The following is a 12,986-nucleotide window of genomic DNA, read 5'->3' as shown; positions in this document are numbered from 1 at the left end:
TCCACCCTATGACAGGAATAATTGCAACCAGTGTGAAAGTAATGGACATTTCTACGTTCCGGGCAACCTAGGCTTCACTCTATTGCGTTGCTCCACCACATCGAATAGCTACGAGCTTAGAAGTCAACGCCAGGCGCAGAATATACAATAAAAGTGCAACAGTTTTTCCATCGTATAGCATGAATAATTGAAACAAGTGTGAAGGTAATGATCATTTCTACGTTCCGGGCAGACTAGGCTTCACTCTAGGGCGTTGCTCCACCAGATCGAAGAGTTATGTCCTTAGAGGTCCACGCCGGAAGCATAAAATACAATATAAATACAGATTTTCCATTGTATAACAGAAATGGTTGCGACCAGTGCGAAAGTAATGGTCATTTCTACGTTTCGGGCAACCTGTCCTTCACTCTAGGGCGTTTCTCCACCAGATCGAATAGCTACGGCCTTAGAAGTCAACGTCCGAAGCATAAAACACAATAAAAATACAACAGTCTTTCCATCGTATAACAGGAATGATTGCAACCAGTGTGAAAGTAACGGCCATTTCTACGTTCCGGGCATCCTAGACATAACTCTGAGGCATTGCTCCAGAAGATCGAAGAGTTAGGGCCTTAGAAGTCAACGCCAGAAGCATAAAATACAATAAAAATACAACAGTTCTTACATCGTATAGCATGACTAATTGCAACCAGTGTGAAAGTAATGGTCATTTCTACGTTCCGGGTAACATTGGCTTCTCTCTAGGGCGTTGGTCCACCAGATCCAATAGTTAGGGCCTAAGAAGTCAACGCCAGGTGCATAAAATACAATATAAATACAACAGTTTTTCCATCGTATAACAAGAATAATTGCAAACAGTGTGAAAGACATGGTCATTTCTACGTTGCGGGTGTTACGCGCCGAGCGGGTTGAGACGCCCGAGCGCGAACATTTATATGATTCTTGTTTCTAATGTACGTAAGAGAGGATGAGAAGGGTTTGAATTTAAAAGTAAATAAAACTTGAGATATTATTTCGAGTAGTTAAAGGGATCGGTGGTGCTACAGTCCCATACGGGTCCTTGATCAGCTGTATTTCAAATCCGAACAGGATAAAGGCCGAAAAGAATTAAAAATAAAGAATATAAAATACGTAAATTGTATTTATTGATGAATCTAATTAAAGATCGAATAATAAAATGTTTCAATAAGAACGTGTATAAAAATGAATATATATATATATATAAAAATATGTGAATAGATAATATAGAAATATATATACGTATAAGAGTATAGGAACAGAAATATCTAAATTAGTACGTGCAAACGGACATTCATTCTCCTGTTTATAGTGGAACAATTCAGACCAGAGAAATTCCCACAGTCTTTAGACTATCTGAACTATTGCCACTCGTTCTAAAATGATTAATTTTAAAATTTCAAAACGAAAGAAGGAAACAATATTAATTTAAAAGACTCACCAGTAGAATTTCTTTTCCTTTTAAAAGAAAAAAAATAGAGAAATCTCCTCAAAAATAATTTCTCACTTTGGATTTTTTTAGATACTGCTTAACCCTGTACGGAAGAAAGAATTAGACACTTATTCGCACATACACACACTATGAATTTAATTCTTAATTAATCAGCTATTTTATATGGAACAGATTGAAAATAATATATATATATATGTATATATAAACCAAATTATAACAACAGAACAAACAAACAAATTTTGAATTCACACGAACTTCCTAAGTCCTTTTCTTCCTACTTAGTGATTTTAAGAATTAGAAGAAAACTCTATCTTTAGAAGATCGCGGACTTACGACACGCACCTCGCGATTGTACGTCGACAAGTGAAGCGGCATCACGCCTTCGGAAGGATCCAGGATCAATCATTCCGATTATGGAAGGGTTATGCCGCTGCTTCATTAGCTAATGAGAGCGTGCTTTTGGCCCTACCGAGCCCGTGATTGGTCAAGTTCTAAGGTTAAAGAAGCTGAGTAATGTGTATGTGTGAACATTCCAATTCTCTCTTTCACATCATAAATTTTCTCACGCGACGCACCACCCAACTCATGACAATCTTTTGTATATATCCGGTGTATCGCTTTACAATAACCAATTAGCCGAAAGAGTTTAAACATCATCCACAGAGATTCGAGGAAGCTGACCCTCAGTGGTCTAACGGGTGTTCTTTAAATTTTAAATTTAAATATTCATTTGACAAGGTTTCCCACAACGCTTATGCGTTGCCAAATTTTCAATAACCAAGACTAGTAAAAGTATGACCTTAACTAAGAGTGTCAAATTCCGAATCTCATTTATACATATTTGACGAATGAAAAATTATATTCAGAACGTGTCACCGCGTATACAATATGATCCCTAATTTCATACTACGCATTTGTAAGATTACGCTTTGGTGAGACTATACGCTGCGCAATAGGACCACGTTGATTTCAAGGAAGGAATGCGTTACGTTAACAAGTCGATCGCGCCGCCGAAAGGGATATTTAATTTCGTAAACTCAAAGGCCAAGATTACGCTCGATTAGGGCAGTTTCCACAATGCTTTGCATTATCGAGACGCAATTCAACCGAGTTATATATAAAAAAAGAAAAAGAAATTTAAATTTTTTATGTTCGGTACGTAACATCCCTCCCTCCTTAGAATCATCGTCGTCCTCGTCGATGTTTAATGGCGTTAAAAGAGAAAGAAATGGAAAAATGATAATATTTGTAGTTGATAACTGGAGGTAATACTTAATCAGGGATAGACCCACAATGTCTTGCATTATCAAGTATTAATCCTACTATTAATTAGATCATGCGTTCATAGTATATTCTAACTATCCTATTGTTTGCTAGTCTATAATTTAGTTCTGCGCTTGTTCCACCCAGATATAAGTGACGGGTTGTATTATTACCAGTTAACATTCTTACAGCATACTGAGCAGTGACATTAGTTATATTTTTACATCCCTCTAGGCTGATATGCTGTATGGTGGGCACTGTTTGAAATAGGTTGCATATTTCCTGATCATTTATTCCTGCATTTTCGCGGCATTCCAGAAGAGTTAGATTGGTAAGCCTAGCGAGGAAGTGACCTTCTATTTCCGGGTTAAGGTGGCTCATCATTAGTCGTGTGCAATGTGTTAGTTCTCCCAGCGGTTCAAGTGCATCAAATCCAGCGATTTTGTAACAGCCCTCGGTCTGATCTCCCATCCGTTACTCCATCTCCAGTCTTGAAGGTCGAGAACTTTGGTAGAACTATGACTTTGCAGACATCCTTCTCTCCAGCGTTTTGATACGAGCTCTATTGTAGTGCGTTCCCTGTAAGTCAAATAACTACAGATTTTTCTAATACATTCCAAAGGGAGTATTATTTCGGGTTTTTGACGATTTAGGAGTATTCCATTGAAAGGGTCTGGTAACACAGGTTTAGGTGCTACAGCTATGGGTTTGCGATCGTGCCAATCGTCTGCTGGGAGGATACGCAGTCTTCTTTTGTGACAGATGATTCCTTTTAATTCTCCCTCCTGCACAGCGGTCTTAGCCTCGTAGGATGTATTAAATGTTACGAATGCAGTGCTTCCACTGTTTTTCCGCAATACTACAGCATGTGTAGCACCAAGATGTTGGAAAGCCTTCATTAAATCTTTTCCCTTCGTGTGTTGGGCCAGTCGTGTTACAAAAACTCGATTTAAAGGCTGCTTCTCACTTGTGCTTGCCATATTGCTGCGTGAAGACAAATTAATCTTTAGCAACACAAATACAAAGGTAATAGAAATTCAGGAAACAAATGAACTTTATGACAATTCCAATTAGTATGGCAATAAAAATTTTGGTGGTAACAACAACTTCTGACTAGGTGTGCCACAATGCCATCCATTTCTAATGTTATGCATTGCCAGGAGTTATTGTTACCTTTGACGGAACATAATCAGTTATTCGAATTGATTGAGATATAAGTATAAAGAAAAGACGTATACACATGTACATATAGATAGATATAGGGTATACAATTTTAAATGATCAAATTTTAGTAACAATTTTATGACCAGGGTTTCCCCACAATGGTAAAACATTGTCAAAAATTGTTTTTGCACTAATTCGATATAATAGAAATTATTAATCTATTATGATTCTTTGGAGTAATAAGGTAATTTTATGGATTAAGGTAGTCGGCTCTATTGTAGTGATTGATAGAATCCTTGTATTCCTTAGCTCACTACTGCTCTTTGAAGAGGCAATGGTAGAGACGCAGGGGATGTTGTAGATCGAGGTAATTCTTCAAGAGGTACCGTGGTTGGTGTTTGTTGTTCTTCATCGATTTTCCGTTGTGAAAAATTCTTATTTTTCTTCAGTAATCGCATACAGAATATAAATTTCAAAGTATCCCAGAAGTAATAAATTATTAACCCAAGAATTGTTATCGCTTGAATCCCTATACTTCCTATGGTTAACATGAGATGAGACTTCTTTTCACGATAATGATTTCCAATTTCTTCAAGTTTGCTTTCAACATCATGTAAGGATTCTGCAGTGTGATCTAATGACTAAATTTCTGGCTGATTGTTGTTAATAGGTTTCATGCTATGATATTCCATAATAATAGGTGAGAGTTCGTTTATATCCAGCAAAAGATTAGGATTATAGTAAAATTGTTCAATACTGTCATAGATTTTGATACCAGTAATAGCTGTAGTTCGTGTTTTAGCTATACAGGCAGGATGTAATCCTATCATTCCTGTTCCATGAATTGTGATTGAGGTACTTCCTTGTTTTCCGCATAATACTTGTAATGTTTCAGGCTGCTTAATAGAGTACAACCACTCTCCAGTTGATTTTAATTTCGTCCAATAAGATTCCTGTAACTTTGCAAGTTTGATGTCACATAGCCTAAAGTGTTCTTTGCTGGGTCGCAAGAGTAAAGATATTTCACATGATTCTGTTACTGAGACTTCATGTAGAGGTATGTCCGTATTGCATAAATAATAATGCCAAGTTTTCTGACAGGTATTTATGAATTGTTCGGTTGCACGGAAATAGGTACTATGATCACTACTTAGTCCTAAATATGAATTTTGTGGATGTATATAAGCGGAAAAATTTAAATTAGTCCCCAGACGTTGTAAAATTGGTAGACTATGAACTTGATATAAATAATAATTTAGACGGTTGACCAAGGGAACATGAACAGTTATAATTAATTTCCCTTCGTAATGTCTCAGAGTTACTTTTGTTAATTTTACAAACTCTTCAATTCTCGGATGATCATGAGGCAATGGTATTTCATAGTGTATTACGGAAGTGTGAATTTCATTTATTATTGTTTTTAATTTGGTCACGTTTAGTAAGGAAGGATGTAATTTTCCTTCCCGCGCAAAGGCTATAGCAGTTAAAAATTTCTGAGTAGTAGAAATATAATGATTCAGTGATTGCTCCACGGAACTTGCATACTGACTTAATGCGAATGTGTAATTTAATAAACGGTCTTCGTTCAATATTCCTATTAGTTTATTTATTTTATCTCTGTGATCTTTAATATTCATAGTAATTTGTTCAATCAATCTATGTACACGATGAAGGTCACTTATGACTATGTGAGTCCGATTATTCACTATTTGAATTATTTCTTTTTGGTCAGCATATAATTTATCTATTTCCGAATTAAACTGATCCGCATCGTCTTCAGTTAATGTGCCGAATAATGTATGAGCAACCGTCCCCACAAAACCAAATGGAACAGTCCGACGTACTATCGTCCTAGGGAGCTCCTCGTCAGGTTCCGTTACAGCGGAGTCGATCTCTGATATTGATAGTTTTAATTGCTCATACATTTCGGAAGCTGCCTGAATTCTTTCCCTTATATAATGAATACGTAATAAGGAACTACATTCAAGCCTTGTTGGAATTTTTATACATTGTTGATGAATATTTTCCAATTGTCGATATTCTAGCGGATATTCATAGTCCAATTTATTTATATCTATAACCAATGAAACACGCCAGTCTGCCTTTTGAAAGCGGATGTTATGTAACTTTTCGAAATACAATCCCGGGTTTGCGTCAAGTCGCGTTAATTTATAGAGTCCATATTGTGGTATGTCGTATGTTGTAGCGACGAAATGAAGAACGTAAAATGACATCAGGAGTTGAACCTGCCTCATTCTTCCTTCCTGGGATTAAGTAAATTAACTTAATTTTAATTCAATTGTAATTTATCCATATGTTTAGTGAATACTTTTCCATTTTCATCTTCCAATATAATATTATTTCCTTCCAGAATTCCAATAATTTTGTACGGTCCATGATAACGTTTACCAAATTTGCCTTTCCTAGGTTCAACTAATACACGTGCCATGTCTCCTATCTTACCTTTAAATGGGCGAGCACTTTCATCATAATAGGATTTTGATCTTTCTTTCGCTCTAATCAAGTTTTGTCCCGCTATGATTTGCATCTCCGAAAGCCGTGTTATTAAATCGAGTAAATAGGAATTATATGTCGGTAAATCTTCTTCTACTGAGAAAGAAGTAGGACATCGCGCAAGTTTACCAAAGACCAATTCATACGGTGTGAAATTGGTACCTTCATGTACAGAAGTGTTATAAGAGAATATTGCAAAAGGTACTAATCTATCCCAGTCATCAAATTCGTTTATATAATGACTAATATACTCAGTTAAGACTATATGACTTCTTTCTAATGCGCCATTTGTCTGAGATCTATAACCGGAAGTAGTAACATGTCGGATCTTAAAAAGGCTGGCTAATTTACGGAATAATTTGTTAATGAAACTAGTCCCTCTATCGGTTAGAATTACACGAGGGGTTCCATATTTTAATATAAGATGTGTAACTAGTGCATGAGCTACCGTTTCAGCTTTTATATCAGGAACGGGAACAGCTATACAGTATTTTGTTAAATTGTCTTGCATAGTTAGAATGTGCCTATTTCCATTCGGTGTAACAGGTAGAGGTCCTACAGTATCTAAGGAAACCTTTGCAAATGGTTCTAATGGAGTGTCAGTTATTAACATTGGTTCACGCGTTTTAGTTCGTACTAATTTTTGATTTTGACAACTATTACAAGGGCGAATAAAGTTTTGAATATCATTACGCATATTCGGCCAATAAAATTTTTCGCGAATTCTACGGTACGTTTTTGTAACTCCTTTATGTCCTCCCACTAAACTTCCATGAAACTCTGAAATAATATCCAGACGGAGTCTTTCAGGTGGTATTTGAATATTTCCACAACAGAGAGTAATTTCAATATTACTATTCTCAAAGATATTCAATAATATTTCTATTAATGTACCTTGAGCAAGCAAATCTGTGAAATCACCACTTTGCGATATTCTGAATTCAGTTACATTCAAATCTAAAAGAATTTTCCTTAAATTTTGTAGACCCATAATCAAATTCTCTATTTTTAATTCATCAAAATAATTCCTTTTAATAACTACGCTGAAAGCTTTATACTTACCATGTTTAGTGACCATTACCTGTCCAACCTTTGGTTTAGCTTCTAATAAATATTCAGTAATAAGAACACCTAAATCAGAAAGTAATTTACCAATTGAAGTTGTTAATTTACAAACTGCTGAAATGAAATGGACATAATTTGAACGATGGTAAGTTAAATTTTCTCTTGAAAATATTAGAATCTTATTTTCATATTGTAAATTTTGAGAACTTGGTTCTAAACCTAACGTAGCATCTTCAGAAATTGGTATACCCAAAGAATGTGAGTTTAATGTAGTAGGAAATTTTGTTTTTGACATTGCGGTAGCTCTACCTCCCTTCTTAGAATGTGTTTGCTGTATAATAGTATCATTTGAATTTTGAGAATTTCTATCTACCGAAGTCTTTCCTTGATTTAATAACCCTTTTATCCCTTGAGCTAATTCTTGATTTTCCATTTCGGCAGAGGGGTTAAAAATTAGTGTTTGTTCATCAGTTAATTCCTCAGACGAATCATTAGAAAGTTCTTGCCTACTCTGATCTGGAGTTTCAAATATTTCGTCTTCGGTTTCGCTATTGCTACTATAAATTTCAGGTAAATCTATCCTCATGTTATCTTCTGACTGTATTATTTGGGAATCTAATTGTTGTAATTCATCGGCATCAGGAGAACAAGTATCACCGTCATTTGAAACTTTAGGCTTATCCACCATTCGAGCTTCTGAATGAAGTTCCAAATTCGGCAAAACACTCCTACGTCGACGAAATATCGGTAAGTCTGGCATTTCATCATCGGAACTATCGTCAGAGATGTTTTCTACATGTGAAGGTGTAAATGGTACCGAAGTTGGTCTAGGTGTAACTAATGCTGAACGTGATCTTGATCTAGTTCTAGTGGCTATTGCTTCTAAATCTTCTGGTAAAAGTTGCTTTGGTCTGGATTTAGAGCCTAACGGTCTACCTATTTTTGGTTTCGCTACGTTTTCTTTACGAACCACAGAAGTTTCAGAGCCTTTTTCTATGCTTGCTGCATTTTGATCATCTATCGGATATAGTTTTCCAGATTTAACGTTCATGTCGTCATCTGACGAACTGGATAAAGAAAAATCATCAGAAGAAATTATTTCATCTATTATAACTGGATTACGCGATAGTGCATCTGCGTTAGTATTTAATTTACCGGATTTATGAACAAAATCGTAATCATAATCTTTTAATTTTAATCTCCATCGAACTAGTCTTTGTCCTGGATCTTTTATTGAATTTATCCGTCGTAATGGTTCATGATCACTAACCAATATAAATTTGCGTCCATATAAATAAGGTCGAAAATGTAAAATCGCGTATAATACAGCTAAACATTCTTTTTCCGTTGTAAAATAGTTTTGTTCTGGTTTAGTTAGAGTTCGAGAAAGGTATGCTACTGGTAAATCATGACCATCGACTTCTTGGCTAAGTACAGCACCAATAGCAATATCTGAAGCATCTGTGGTTAATGTAAATATTTTCTTAAAATTTGGATATTGTAAAACTGGTCGTTTGCAAAGAGCCTTTCGTAGTTCGAGAAAACTTTCCTTTTGTTCTGTACCCCAAACAAATTTTGCATTTTTCTTTAGTAATTCTGTCAACGGTTTAGCCTTTTGTGCAAAGTCCTTAATAAAACGTCTATAATAACCAGCTAAGCCTAAGAATTGTCGAATATTTTTCTGAGTTTTAGGTCGAGGAAAATTTTTCACAGCATTGATCTTTTTAGGATCTGGTTTTAATCCTTTCCTACTGATGATATGGCCTAAGTACGAGACTTCTGTTTTTAAAAATTCACATTTATCCGGCTGTAAGGTTAATTTTGCGTCAGCTAAACGTGTAAATAAACGACGAATTTTCTTTTCATGTTCTTCCAAATTTTTAGCGTAAACTACGATATCATCTAGATAAACGAAAACCTCAACACCTTGTAAACCACGTAATACTTGATCCATCAGACGTTGAAAAGTAGCAGGTGCATTTTTAAGACCCTCGGGCATACGAATATACTCGTAATGTCCATTAGGAGTGGTAAATGCTGTCTTTTGTCTATCTTTTGGATTCATCTCAATTTGTTGAAAACCGCTTGCTAAATCAAAAGTGGAAAAATATTGAGCTTCGCCTAAGTGATCGAGTATGTCGGTGATATTAGGTAACGGATATGCATCGCCAATTGTCTTTTCATTTAGTTTCCGAAAATCTATTACCATTCGCCACCTTGGATTACCCTTAGAATCTGGTTTCTTTGGAACAATCCAAAGCGGTGAATTATATGGTGAATTTGAAGGAGCTATAATGCCGTCGCTTAATTTATGCGCTACCTGTCGTTCTATTTCTTCTTTGTGAATAGGGGGAAATCTATATTGTCTGGTATTAATTGGTATATCATCTGAAGTAACGATACGATGTTTAATACATGGAGTTGCCTTTAATTTATCACCTGGTAAATGAAAACGTTCTGGAAATTCTTCTATAAGGTCAATAACGTGATCTCTTTCTTCATTATTCAAATGATCCAAACGTAATCTTTTAACTATTTCTGAGACTCTGTCTAATGTAATCGGTGAAGTTTCGTCATCTGAGTCTGAATCGAAATATTCTTGTTCCTCTGGAAAGTTGTGATATTCAAAAGGAATTAATTCTTGAGGTGAAATTTCAATTTTTACATCTTCTTCCAAGGTATTAATAGCGAGAACATGACACGTGCCCTCATCATTTACAGACACAACTGCTTCTCCAACATATAATCCATCAATCATATCTAATTTTGGTAAATACCCTTCTTTCAAATCACAATTAATAACGTCTATGGCAATCGCTTGCCTGGAACGCGCTTTTATACATAAATTTCGTATAGTTAAATTTCTACGTTTAGTATCCTGATTCAACTCTTTTTCCCCTATAAAACGTAAGGGTTTAATTGGATTGTTTTGTGTTACCAAAGTATTGTGTGCAAAAGAAATTTCAGCTTGTTCTTGTCTAAGATATTCTTTTCCTAATATACCGTCACAGCTTAAAGGAAATGAAGATTTTACAACATGAAATTTTACCGGTTGTCCTAATAAAGTGATTATTGTAGTACCTAATGTTTCTAGTATTTGGGGTGTTATTCCAGAAATTGTAACTGACTCGTCAAGTGCGACAGTAGAATTTTCATCCATAGCATTTAATTTAATTACATTTATATCCGCACCGGTATCTATCAAAAAATATCCCAATCCTAACCGTAACTCTTTTGAAAACATTTTTACTAATGGACCCTTTATTTCAATTGCTCCAAGCTTTCTTGGTTCTCTAGAAATTTGACTGTTGCGCGACGCTCTTTCTGACGGAGGCTCGACGTCGCGTCGTTTCGACGAGTCCCTTCTGAGTTTAAATTATCGGTTTTTGAATCGGTTGGCTTAAATTTATTATTATCGTACGGAGAAGAAGGTCTCGATGGAGAAGGCGTTCTATGTGAATAATTATTATGGGGTGTGTATGTTTGATTAAACTGTGATGGATGAGCATATGGATAATAAAGAGGATACGGTGCCGGAAGATAAAAGAATTGTGGGTAATATGGTTGTGGAATATTAGGCGGAAATTCAGACTGTTTGTGTGGATAATTAGAGTGAGGCGGTTTTAAAATTCCTATCGGTGATTTAGATATACCTGCAGTTGGACTAGGAGAACGCGAACGATTTTCATATTTATCACTAATTGCATATTGCTGATGATTAGAGTATTTCGGAGTTTGATAATTGTGAAAATTTGTGTAACGTTGATAATTGGGAGATATTGATCTCGAATAACTATCACTATTCTGTGAAAAAGTTACACGTTGTGTTTCGCCGTTCGGCGTTATTCCCGATTTCATTCGCGATTCTACCCGAACTGCGATTTTAATAGCGTCTTCCAAAGTTTCAGGATCACGAGCATCTACAGATCGTGCTATTTCATCCGGAAGTCCACGGAGAAAAGCTTCTAACGACCATTCTTTTAACGGTTCCAACATATGTACTGAATCTTTACCATGACTATCTTCTAAAGCAACTTGTGCTCCACTGATAAAGATATTCAATCTATCATAGAAATCTTGAACTGATTCTCCTCTATTCATTCGTATATTTTCTATTTCGTGATGATAAAATGGATAATTTTTCCCAGGCGCAAATCTTCCCTTTAAGTGTTTAATTAATTCATTAACAGTTTTAAACGTCTTGCCATATGTACTATCGCGAGCAGGTCCCTTTAATTTTCCGATTACTGCTTTAAGAAACGAACCGTCTAACGACGGAGGAACTAAAGCTGAACTATTTTGAATATCTTGGACAAAATCTCTTAACGGTGTATTTCTTCCATCAAAGAAAGGTATATTTAGCGTGCTATTTTGTATAGCCAAGCATTCTGCCATAGAAGCCATCATTGCATTTGAATCAGTATTAGAAGTAGCCATTTTAAATGTCAATCGGAATAACTCACAAAGTAGAACAATAAAATCAGTGCATAATATAGTAAATGTTTCACAAAATAAATCACAAAATGTAAGACAATAGAAGTATACACAATAACACAAAAATATGTAGCACAATAAAATAAATGTTCAAAATTACAAGTGGCAACAGTAATTTATAAAAACGTCACCATGGATGCACAAAATGTTTCACAGTACTAATACTAAATTTGAATTGAATGTCCTACTGCACAGAATAATACAGAAAATAGTTCTGAAAGAAAAGGGGAGAAAGAAAAAAACCCTATTCAAATTCAAATATACCTCTGATCACTAGAAGCACCTAGAAAATCCCTGTACAAAGATTTACATTCCATGCACAACGATTTTCGTATCCCACCGCTGCCACCAATTTTTGTTACGCGCCGAGCGGGTTGAGACGCCCGAGCGCGAACATTTATATGATTCTTGTTTCTAATGTACGTAAGAGAGGATGACAAGGGTCTGAATTTAAAAGTAAATAAAACTTGAGATATTATTTCGAGTAGTTAAAGGGATCGGTGGTGCTACAGTCCCATACGGGTCCTTGATCAGCTGTATTTCAAATCCGAACAGGATAAAGGCCGAAAAAAATTAAAAATAAAGAATATAAAATACGTAAATTGTATTTATTGATGAATCTAATTAAAGATCGAATAATAAAATGTTTCAATAAGAACGTGTATAAAAATGAATATATATATATATATATATATATAAAAATATGTGAATAGATAATATAGAAATATATATACGTATAAGAGTATAGGAACAGAAATATCTAAATTAGTACGTGCAAACGGACATTCATTCTCCCGTTTATAGTGGAACAATTCAGACCAGAGAAATTCCCACAGTCTTTAGACTATCTGAACTATTGCCACTCGTTCTAAAATGATTAATTTTAAAATTTCAAAACGAAAGAAGGAAACAATATTAATTTAAAAGACTCACCAGTAGAATTTCTTTTCCTTTTAAAAGAAAAAAAATAGAGAAATCTCCTCAAAAATAATTTTGACGTCTCACTTTGGATTTT

The sequence above is a fragment of the Calliopsis andreniformis genome, unplaced genomic scaffold (genome assembly GCF_051401765.1).
Source record: "Calliopsis andreniformis isolate RMS-2024a unplaced genomic scaffold, iyCalAndr_principal scaffold0001, whole genome shotgun sequence".
Classification (NCBI taxonomy): Eukaryota; Metazoa; Arthropoda; class Insecta; order Hymenoptera; family Andrenidae; genus Calliopsis; species Calliopsis andreniformis.
Note: the sequence above shows the minus strand (reverse complement) of the source record.